Source organism: Chroicocephalus ridibundus, chromosome 3 (assembly GCF_963924245.1).
Source record: "Chroicocephalus ridibundus chromosome 3, bChrRid1.1, whole genome shotgun sequence".
NCBI classification, from domain to species: domain Eukaryota; kingdom Metazoa; phylum Chordata; class Aves; order Charadriiformes; family Laridae; genus Chroicocephalus; species Chroicocephalus ridibundus.
Genome location: NC_086286.1, coordinates 48,941,210 through 48,952,084, shown reverse-complemented (window position 1 = coordinate 48,952,084; position 10,875 = coordinate 48,941,210). Strand labels below are relative to the sequence as shown.

Genomic DNA, 10,875 nt, shown 5'->3' with positions numbered 1-10,875 from the left:
TGCAAGGGGGAGAGCCAGACCCTGGCCCCTCGTAGCCAAGCTCTTCCCACAGCACCGGTGTGGGTCTCCACTTCCCAAATTGCTCAGCGTCCAAGTGTGGTAGGCCACACACAGAGCTGGCGGCTCGCGCAGTCTTAGCCCTCCAGGAAAACCCCTCAGTTTTTCAGAAATGATGCTGTTGTGGAAACCTGGCTCTCAAACCCGACATCCCTCTTTCCCACATCTGGGGGAAGGTGAGGGGCAGAGAGGCTCATTAGGTGGTTTGGGGGGATACAGAAGTTTAGTGGGTTACAGAAGTTTAGTGCAAAGACATCTGCTTTGAAATGTCTCCCTCAGGGCGACCAGGAAAGCTATCCCATGAATGACTACAGCACTGCTTCCCAGTCCGGTCCCTAAAGGCACGTGACCAGGAATTTTTAAAACTAATTAGCTATGATTAAGTGTTCCACATTTGTGTCAGCCCCACACATTGAATTATAGTTTCCCAGATCTTTTATGTGTTGCAGTTGAATTTCTTTTTCAATATCAAAGACTGCATTCTTTCTCTTCGTAATATATTTTTAAGAGTGACGAGAGATCGATAAAAACATGTAATTTAGGGATCCATAAAACCCACACAATTTAGCTTCATATACCATGCTTTAATAAAACAAGACAGACCAGCCAGTCGGTTTGCGTGCAGGTATATACATCTATGTCCCTGGTTTGGTTTACGTTAGGCTTTGTGCTTTTAAGCTCTGACAGCTATTTAACACTTTATTAGGAAAACCAAAACACAATTAAAATATTGTAATGTGAGTCTCCTCTCCTCAGCTTAAATTAAAAATAACGGCCTGCCCCAATTTTTCGCATGGGAAAGAAAGAAAAGGAAGTGTTCATCATTCCCCATCCTTTGCATTTTTTTATGGGCATTTGTTGCACTTAAACAAACGAGCAGTGTTTTTCTATAGACTTTCCTCTATAGACCCAGATGACTATGACAGACAGTCAGCAATCAGCTTCAATTATAAATAACTTTTGGTTACTTAACATGACCCTGCATGGAAAAGGGAAAGCTGTGAAGCAGGCAGCCCCGGTGCTCTCCACGGGGATCTCCTTCCCCACATAAAGGACAGAGCCGCCAGCTAGACAGAGAGCTCCGAGCTCGACAGTGACTCCGTGTGAAGAATCACCTGGCCACACGAATATGTCCCTCGATCGCAGCCACAGTCACACCAGGCCAGTGGAAGAAGCCAGGAGAAAACTTTCCTTCTGTAAAAGTGAGTGGCAAGCTGCTGAATCACTCTGGCAGGCAGGAGTCAGCATGTCTAGGGGAAGGGAAAGTCAATGTCTCCTGGAGGGAATATTAATAATAAAAACCAAAGCAAGGACATTCAGGACTCAAAAGGATCTTTACATTTAGTAAAAAAACATTCCAACAGTGGCTCCATGCACAAATTAATATTTCAGGAACCATAAAACAATATTCATTTTATATTTATGATACAACATTATTCATCCACCAGGGTTTCGAAGTATTTTACAGCCGAGAACTAAGAAAGCATCTCATTTGCTGTGAAAAGCAGCCACCTTGTCAGAGGAGCACAGCAGCTGACAGGACTGTCTAGGGCACAAGGGAAAAAACGCTGCCATCAAGGGAATTTGACAGAGCTCAGCACTGCTGCTCCTCTTGTTTAAATCTAGGATGGGCCTACGTATTTGCAGGAGCTGGGCTTAGGGAGACAAGACAAGTGGAAAAATTAGGTACAGCAACCACAGTTGAATAGAGAAGTTTTAGACAACTCCTTGGTGAAATCTGAGTGGTCCAATGCAGGTAAATAAAGACGTCATAACTTCTGCAAAACAAATTTTATTATGCTTCCTCCCAGTCAGGTCATAGCAGAAACTAGCAAGGTTTGTCAGGAGCAACTCGTGTTTTGTAACCCAGGGCAAATCCACAGGAGCCACCACCACTGCAGCAAGCGAACCACCGGTGATCCCCTCCCTGCTGAGCCTCATCCTATCCTCAAAAATTGGATGGGGTAGCCCTCCGTTTCTTCTTCACTCCATCCCTGGCAGCCTTCCCCCAGCAGAGGAAAAGGGATGCAAATTTAACCTTTTGTTTACTGGGGACATTCAGAATTCACCAGCCCATATGTATACCCACCCTATAGATTGAATTTATGTGAACAGTTGACTTAGAGAGTTACAACCAGTAATACCCTTCAGAAGAAAAAATGCAGAATGCAACACCTCTGCCACCAAGCTAAATAATCCTCTGTGCATAAATCTTCTTGAAATACAGAATTTGTATCAGAAGCAACAGAAATTGTGATATGGGATGTGTTTTGTTACAGTCTGGTGTAGATTAAAAGTCAAATAATGCACTCTCAGAGACAGACACGGCCTCAAATCTAATTTTCCTCTCAAAATAGAAGTACAATGAATAAAATAGGCAGCCAAACCCATCTACGTAACTCCAAGCAGTGCCGTGTGCTCGTTTTTTTGTGTGTTTAGATATATATAAACATACATACCCATGTACATATACGCACAGTTAAAATATGAATTTATATTTACTCAGAGACGGCGTTTGCTTTTGGTCTCTCTATGAAGGTTGAGCATTTCTAAAATAGCCATGAGAAATCAAGAGAGAAAGGAAAGGGATAAAAGCCTTCAATTTTCATTTGGAAAATGCTTCTGTTTATTGGTAGGGCTTCTCTTTGTTAAAAATTTGCTAAGAAAAAGAGGAAAGAAAATGTTGTCTGCAGCTTACCTAGTGCAAACGCAAGCACAATTTGATGGAAATGTATGTTAACGGACATCGAGGACTGTTGATTCAGAGCATGGCAAAGAGCACACAACCTCCTACAGCTCTTTGAAAAGACGATGACAACCAACATGAGCCACCAGAGGGTTTTCAACTGAGGTACGCAGTATTTTACACAAGCCTTTGTAGCTGCGTATGATATCTCAGTCAGCACTTGTAGCTTCTCGAGACAGACCCCAGAGCCCCCTAGGACAGCAAGTCAGGTGCTAGGTGTTTTACAAGCTGGGGGAAGGAGGCTCCATGGAAGGACTTGTCTTGACAAAGCCTCTCAGCAGGACCCTGCCAGTGCTGGGGTCAGTAACCTGCTCTCCCAAATCCCTCCTCCTCCAGTCTAAGCATTGCCATGGGCTTGCTGCCCCCCTCACGCCTGAAACAGCTCGTAATTTTGTGCCACTGCTTCTTTCTTTAAACGTATACTCAACACACACTTTCCGAAAATGTCTCCCCTTACACCTCTGTGTACACTGGAGTATCAATCATGCGAGCGCTCTGCAAATGCTTGCAGAGCACAGTGGAGTATTTGGTGTAAAAATATTTAAGAGTCCAAAGGTGAGTTAGAAATATATCAGACAAGCAATCCAGGGGAAGAGGCTAATTCAACAGAGCTTAACTGGGACTGTGCAAGCATCAGAGAGAGATTCCAGTTGTATCTGAGCTCCTGGCAGGATTAACTACTTAGTCGTATCATATTGCCCCAGCAAATTTCCATTGGCTACTCATGCCTCAGAACTTAATATTATTTCCAGTTTTATGGGAAAATAGTAGTTTTGGTGGGTGACAAACAGTAAAACTTGTGTGTATGAGAAAAAGGATCGGGAATGGTCTAGCCCATTTTTTATTCCCAGTCCCAGAACCTCTGATAAATAATAGGAACATGCATTTTCCAGCTCAGCGCTGTGATACTCTGTTACCTGGATGCATACATTGTCATGACACACACATATCCAGGCACCTTTTGTAAGATGGGTCTTTTGATTCAAACATGAAAAATCTTTTAAAAGCAAGCCACTTCCACTCTATTATAATAGTGTTCTCTGCTAGTGAATCTAAGACAAGGACTCTGGGGACAGTGAACACCTTAATGTTCTTGGAAAGTCATTTAACATCTGTCTTTTTCTATTTAAACCCCGCTGATCACTCCATGGACTTAATTTTCCCAGCCATAAAATGAGCCAACAAGATCTACTTACCTGGTCTGTGGATAGAGACGTTTGCAGTAAAGGACTTGAAGAGAGAAGTAATTAATGAAGATGACCTTCCTGTCTGCCACAGGGTTCACCATCTGTGTGAGGACATGGTGTGAAGATCAAGTTGAGCAGCTGAGATATCCGACAGACTGATTTACACAGACAACTAAGTCAACTGCAGGCACAAGGCTGCTGTCGAAAGGCACGGCGAGTCAAGGGGACATCCGTGCACTGTGTGCGACAAAAGGATGAGGCGGATGGGATGCAGTGGTGGGAACAGCCCCTCTCTGCAGCACCAGCACTAGGGCTTGGGAGAAGGCTTGATTCAGGACAAGGCCCCCGACAGGGAAGCAGACCAGAAGTTAGTGTTGAAGGACAAATCATTCCCCTGTCTCAAGACAGTCAAAGCTTACACCAACATGAAAAATGCCTCCATCCCACGCTCCCTGGTCAAGTTGCAACACAAGCACCATAATCCAACCACTAAGCATCTCTCTACTGCAGCTGCTCTCAGGGCAGGGGTGTCTCTCTCCTGTGTCTCCTGGGGTAAGGGCAGGAGCAGGTCTGTGCTGCTCCCCTGACCATCACAGAGCCAATTAAGGACTGCCTTTCAGTGCCACAACTCACGCAAAAATCAAGAGGCCACATTTCACTCTAAGTACCTAATTGTCTTTTCCTTACATGGTGCTTAATTATCAGTAATTACAGGAATAAAACATTAGAAAGGACAGCTCTGGCATACCCAAAGAGCTCTCTGCTCTGGTGTCAGTACACCAGTCCTTTGCCATTCCCTCTCCTTGTTCAAGCTGTCACCCCTTCCTTTAGGGCACAGAACCTCACACACCCTTATCCTCCACTGCCCAGAGCTGCTCCTGAGCCTGGTCCACACAGCCACCAACACAGGCGGCAGCCTGCATCATTGCTGGGCTTTCTAAAACCTCCCCCTCAAGCACAGGACGAGTGCAGCTCAGCTAACTCATGCCCCTGCCGAGGCACCGGATGCCATCCACCAGCGTTTATACACTCTTCAGAGGAGGGAGAAGGCCGTGTAGAATGGGCCAGGATCCCAGGTAGGTTTGGTGTGGGACTGGTCACGTGCAGGGCCAGATGGCACCACAGGACTCTTTGCAAACATAGATCCCCGCACAGACTTTCTGGTTATCCAACAAATAATTACCATGTCCCTTTAGGACGTGTATAGCATGTGGCAGCCCAATTACAACACATGGAGCAGGAGGGGCCGGTGCCATAAAACAGCAGTCAATAATGAAAATTAGCCTGCGGGGGGGCAGGGAGGGAGAGACCTTAACTCTTCCTTTTCTTTTTTCCTTTCCCTGTCTTTAGTTCCTTTCACTTCCTCTCCCTTGGTTTCTTTTGTTGTTTTTTTTTTTCAATCATTGCACAATTTTTTCACAGTCAAATATTTTCAGTGTTTTCAGTTCTTGATGGGTGCAGGCTTCTCCTTCTGCCAGGCAGGGACAGAAAGGCTCGAGGGCAGAAGCGCTGCCCCCTTCAAGCCAGTCACCCATGAAGACAGCTCCAGATGACCCACAAGCTCTACAAACCCAGCCCCATCTTGGAGCCTCATGCTCTTGTAAGGCTGCTTATGGTAACAGAAACCCAGCATTCACTATGAATAATCACAGATCTTATTTATAGTGACAAAACGAGAGGGCCTTTTATGCAATATTCACTCAGGTTACCCAGGTCAATAGCAGCCTAGTCATAGTGACTCATACTGTGGAATTAAATATTTTAAACATAGCACAGTTACAGTCTGAGCATGGCTTGCCTTCAGTAACTGCCTTGATCTCATTTTCTCCCTTTCCTCCCCAAAACAGACTAGAGAATTCAAAGTATCCCATGCAATACAGCACCTGGTTCTTCTTATCCTGTGTCAGACATGAGTCAGTCATCAAAGACACAGAAATGGGTGCTCACGCTGCCTCTTGGAAGACTTTTGCCCAGTGATATGTAGGAAACAGGGGCACGTGTGTGGGATGGGGCACCTCAGAGGCTCCCAGCTTTGGTGCCAGGGCACCATCCTTGCAGGGTCAGGTAGTTGCTGCTCTTACAGTATGGTCACTGGAGGACCCAGGCAGGCAAGCGGTACATGCAAGGTCATTGAGAAAACCAAATGAAAGAGCTGGGGATGGAATTTTAAAGCTCCGAGTCCAAGGTCCCACCAGGAAATTGCCTGCAAGTTTTTACAATTTGGACAACTGCAGGGAGAGCGCTGCTTGCTGAAGCCCTTTGCCCTCCCTTGACACACAATAAAGGACTTGTGCCTTTGGTCCAGGCACAGCTCCTGCTATCCCAGCATAGCTTCAAAGGAGATGTGCGAAAACATCCCCCACTGAAGGTGCAAGTTTGTCCAAGGACTACCCTAAAGCCAAGGCTAGAATAGAAGCATCAGAGAAATAGCACTGTTTGGGCTGGAGGGCTTTCCCCACCTCGGACCTGAGAGTTCTGCCATGAAAAGCTCAGGCCAGTCGTCAGGGAGGATTTGAGCTCTGTAGGATCAAAACCCCTAAAAGCAACTTCAGTGAACTGCAGAGCACTGGTGTGTCCCCAGTCCTGGGAAGATGCACCCAGCCTTGCCCACTAGGTAGGAACAGAGAGGAACCACTGCCTAAATCCACCAGAAATGCCAGGAAAGAAGGAATGTAATGGGGGACACAATTATTTGTGATTATAAATTACCTTCTCTACAAGCTTTCATGCAAAGAAAAATTCCCTTATTTTTTATCTTACGGGGTGAACTTTGGCTCTCACTGAGTACGTGGACCCAAACTACAGGCCTGAAACACCTTGTGAGTCAGGGTAAATTGGGAATGACTCTGCTGGAGGCAACAACCCTGCTGGAGGCCGCAGTGCCGTGACTCGCTGGAAGGCAATGCAGACTCTGGTTGCCTCGCATCGCGTTGGGTTATTGACTCACCCCTGCGCTGCCAGCACACCAACCGCTCTCTGGCACAACAGGCACCTGGGCAGAAAGCTCAGTGGCCACATCAGCCCCGGGAGGTGACGTGTGCTCTGCTACTAGTTTTTAAATATGCCGTTCAGAAGGACTCCCGAGACCACGCAGCGTGCAAGGTGCTGCCATTTTTCACATCAACGTATTTTCAGGGTGTCTTTTATTTTTCCCCACAATAAAACTGGCCAGAAGAGAAACTACACAGAAACGCTAAATCACTTTGATTCAAGCCTTTCCCATTTGGACGGGGCTTTATCAGAACAATGGATATAATAAAGTGATGCTTGTTTACATGACTTTTCCATTAGTAAAGGAGAATTTGTGGGAGGTGTAAACTTTTCCAGACATTCAATTTGAGCTGTTTAATGAAACATTTTAACTAAAGCATCAGGGTATAAAAGGATGATTTACCACAGCTTATTGCTGTTAGAGTAGAGGAGAACATTTTAAGGAAATGTGAGTAAGAGATCGAGCCTGGAGTCTCTTTATACACATCACAGCACTTAACAGCACATGCGAACTTCTCTGTGTTAACACCCAGTTACAAGCCCAGACCACGGTCACTATTTCCACTGTGTCCACAGCAGCCCCACTAAGTGTGCGCAGGGAAGGAAAGGCTTCACTCAGCAGCATCCAGTTACAGGGCTGGGTCCTTCAAGGGCAGCAGTGTCTGTGCTGGTGAAGGCACCATTGCTATTTGTCACGTAGCATCTTTGGCCTGAGCAATGGAAACTCTTTTACTAAAAAAACACCAAATGTTCAGCTAAAGACTGAGGTAATCCCTTCCCTCTCCAGCACAGACACTTCACCAGCACGGAGGTGCAAAAGGACTACCTGTTTACTCTGCAGCCGAGATGTTGTTTACCTCTGAAGGAGCAACAACTCCCTACAGCTGTCCTAAATGTGGCCAAAGGGGTGTAAAAACCAAACTTTGGTTTAAGACTTGAACCACAACCTGTCACCCGCCGTCCAGGGACAGGGATTTATTGTGCTCTCTTCTGTCCAGCCAGACCTGTTTGGCTACTGGGTAAAGAGCATATTTGGGGTGGATGTAATAGCAGGAAACAGCTCTCTCCTACAGCAACAGCAGTCGTCTTACCAGGCATGACTGCTTTCATTGTAGGGAAGGATGCAAAAAGCCAGAGGATGTTGTGGTTTCACCACATTGATAAACCTGTTGACAAGCCAGCATGTTCTAGAGGAGCACAGTGCAAATGGAAACGGAGGTTGGAGTTGGTAAGGACGCTTCCCTAATGGTCTGAGTATCAGAAAGCACTGTGCTGCCACGTGAAAGCATCAATTGCTCTACATCGGTTATTGATCTTTCGTACAGCCCTTTCCTGTGTAATTATGTCTCTAGAGAAGATAGGGGAGAAAAATAACTTAGGAAACAAAAAGTATCAATAGCTGCAGCTGAGGTTCTGAAGAGTTTTATGGATTCTGGATGCTGGAACAAGGACCACGAGCTTCCCTAGTAGAGAAATGACATTCTTACACACAAAAAAAAACCCCACCTTGGATTCAGGTTATGGTAACTGCCACTTCAAATGGAGTTACGAAAGGGAGGGATTTGTACCCTGGAGTTCAGCCTTTGGACATATCTTTATAAATAACAAGCTCTGCTGGGGATATACTGGGCACAGCTGCCCATGGCTGGCCCTGGTCTCCCAGGAAGGGCAAAGGTGCTCTGCTCTAGCACTAGCAAATATTTTGGACTCTCCAAGCAAAAGTTCTAGGGCCTCTCTCAGTCTCCACTATTGTAACGCACTTCTAATAATGAACTTGCACTACATCATCACCAGGCTGAAAAAGTGTGCATTTCTATCCTAAAAACCCCTGCTCTTCCACACCAGTAGGCCAGCAGCACTAATAGCTTGCATTAGCTGATAGCACTTGGAGCATCTTTATGGATCAGCTGTGAGTTTCTGCATGACATCCATACATGAGGAAAGAAGCTCCCTGTACATGAAATTGTTTCTAAAAAATGTGAAAAAGAAAACAACACTGGAGAGAAGACAAATACGAGAAATACAAGTGATTAAATGACACCAACATGGCCAACGCAGTACTCGCAATTTTAAAGGACCTAGTGACCCCACAGTTCTTACATTTGGCGTTACAAAACAGAGAAACTCTGCCACAGGAAAAAATCTTAAATGCAGTAAGATGTCCTCGGAGTAAATGTATGAATAGCTTGATTTGTCCTGATGGATGGATAGACATTGTCACAGTTCACTTCATCTGACAGGACTAAGACTGATACTTGGTACGAATTGATTCAGAAAAGAGAAGAGTGACACGCGCTATTACTGTTACATTTGATCATAACAACTATGTACTATAAACAGATTTCAATGCATGGCTGCTCCAAGGGAAAAACTGAAGAGAAGACCAGCGTATCTTGTACAAAACAAGAATCAAAAACTCTCTTGAGCACGCTCCCCTTGATAGAAGACGTTGGAGGGTGGGAAGAGTCAAGTTCAATCCTGTCCTGCTTTCCCCCCTTTGTCCTCCCCATCCACCCCATCATCGCTTCACTTGATGCTCCTAAAGGATTTGCTAAAGGCAAGGGAAGGAAGGAGCTCTATCTGCCCTGCGTGTGGCTTCCTGATGTTGAATCTAAGCACTCTTACAGCTGTTAATTCTTCTTCTCCTGCCCCGTTTACAGGAGAAACCCTGGTTTTGTTTATGCTGCTGTCACGCACAAGCAGGACTTTAGGATTCCTGCACGCTCCAGCCACTTGTCACAGTTTCACTGCCTGGACATACAGAATGTCTGCGTCTCTGAGAAAGGGGAATTTAAATGAGAAGAGGTATCGCTGAAGAGTTAATGTAAAGCAGTTAACCCTTCTCTTGAATACAAAATTTAAAAAAAAAAAAGAAAAATAGACAGTGATAATGCAGAGGCCTAGGTGGCATCCTCTGTTTCCTTACACACCGTGCAGCACAACAGAGGCTGGACAAAACATTCCCCAAGTCCTGTAGCCAGCGATGCCAGCTCGCTGCCGGGACATTCTCCAGCCAGATCAGGAGAAGTGCCCATCCTGGCACGCAGACCCCTGCGCTGTGCCCGAGGAGAGAGGACTCTGTCCCCTGCCCTGCCCAGCACTTGCAATGCAAGCTGATCCTGGCTGCATCAGTGCCTGGCCCTTCGCCAGCAGGAGAGCAGCCTCCCATGAGGAATGGGGGCAAAAAAGATGCATTTGTTTACATGTGATCAGTCACTGAATATATTTGCTTTTTTTGTTTTGTTTTTTTTTTCATGGATGGCTCTTATTTCTTCTCGGGTACTTCCTGCCAACAAGAGGAGAAGGGAAAAAAGATACAATCCGGGCGATAGCAAAAGTCACCCTTTGCAACCAGAAAAGCACTGAACATCTTCCTTTTCTTTTTTCTTCCTTTTCTTTTATAAAGAAAACAATCAAATGCAATCCACCAGGGAGAGTGATTCATCATAAAATCTCGCTGTCTAATCAGCATGCCAAAGAAGATTTTTGTCTTCTTATAATTGCGAGGAGCACAGAAGTTTTCAGGAGCGCTCCTTCCCAACGTAAACGAACCGGGCGAGAAATCCCTTGGAGTCCCACAGCCCCTTATCTGATGGGCAGCCTCGTTCTCTGCTCACAAAGCAGAAGTTAAAATTGGTTTCATTACTGTCAAGGGCAACCAGTATGATACCAGATTATCACACTTCTTCCCACTTCCTTCTCCTCTCCTCACCCCAGCACTGGTGGGCACAGGCACGTGCGCGTTCGCACACACTTAGCCCGATTTCCTTACCCGTGTGGCATATCACCGGCGGATTTTGACAGCTATACAGGTAGGGGCTGTGAGCTGGGTATCTTTACCGAGAAAAAATATTTAGCTGTAGCACGGCAAGCTAGAAGGCAGGGGAATTGGAA

General features: G+C 45.8%; 1 long non-coding RNA gene across 1 annotated transcript; it reads right to left on the bottom strand.

Annotated features, from left to right (window-relative positions):
- Nucleotides 1-808: 808 nt before the first annotated feature.
- On the bottom strand, nucleotides 809-4,815 carry LOC134513851 (uncharacterized). Its single transcript, XR_010070523.1, has 3 exons — nucleotides 4,739-4,815; nucleotides 4,000-4,091; nucleotides 809-1,333 (listed from the first exon to the last, which is right to left on the bottom strand). It is a non-coding gene; the product is annotated as an uncharacterized LOC134513851 (long non-coding RNA).
- Between the last annotated feature and the right edge of the window lie 6,060 nt (nucleotides 4,816-10,875).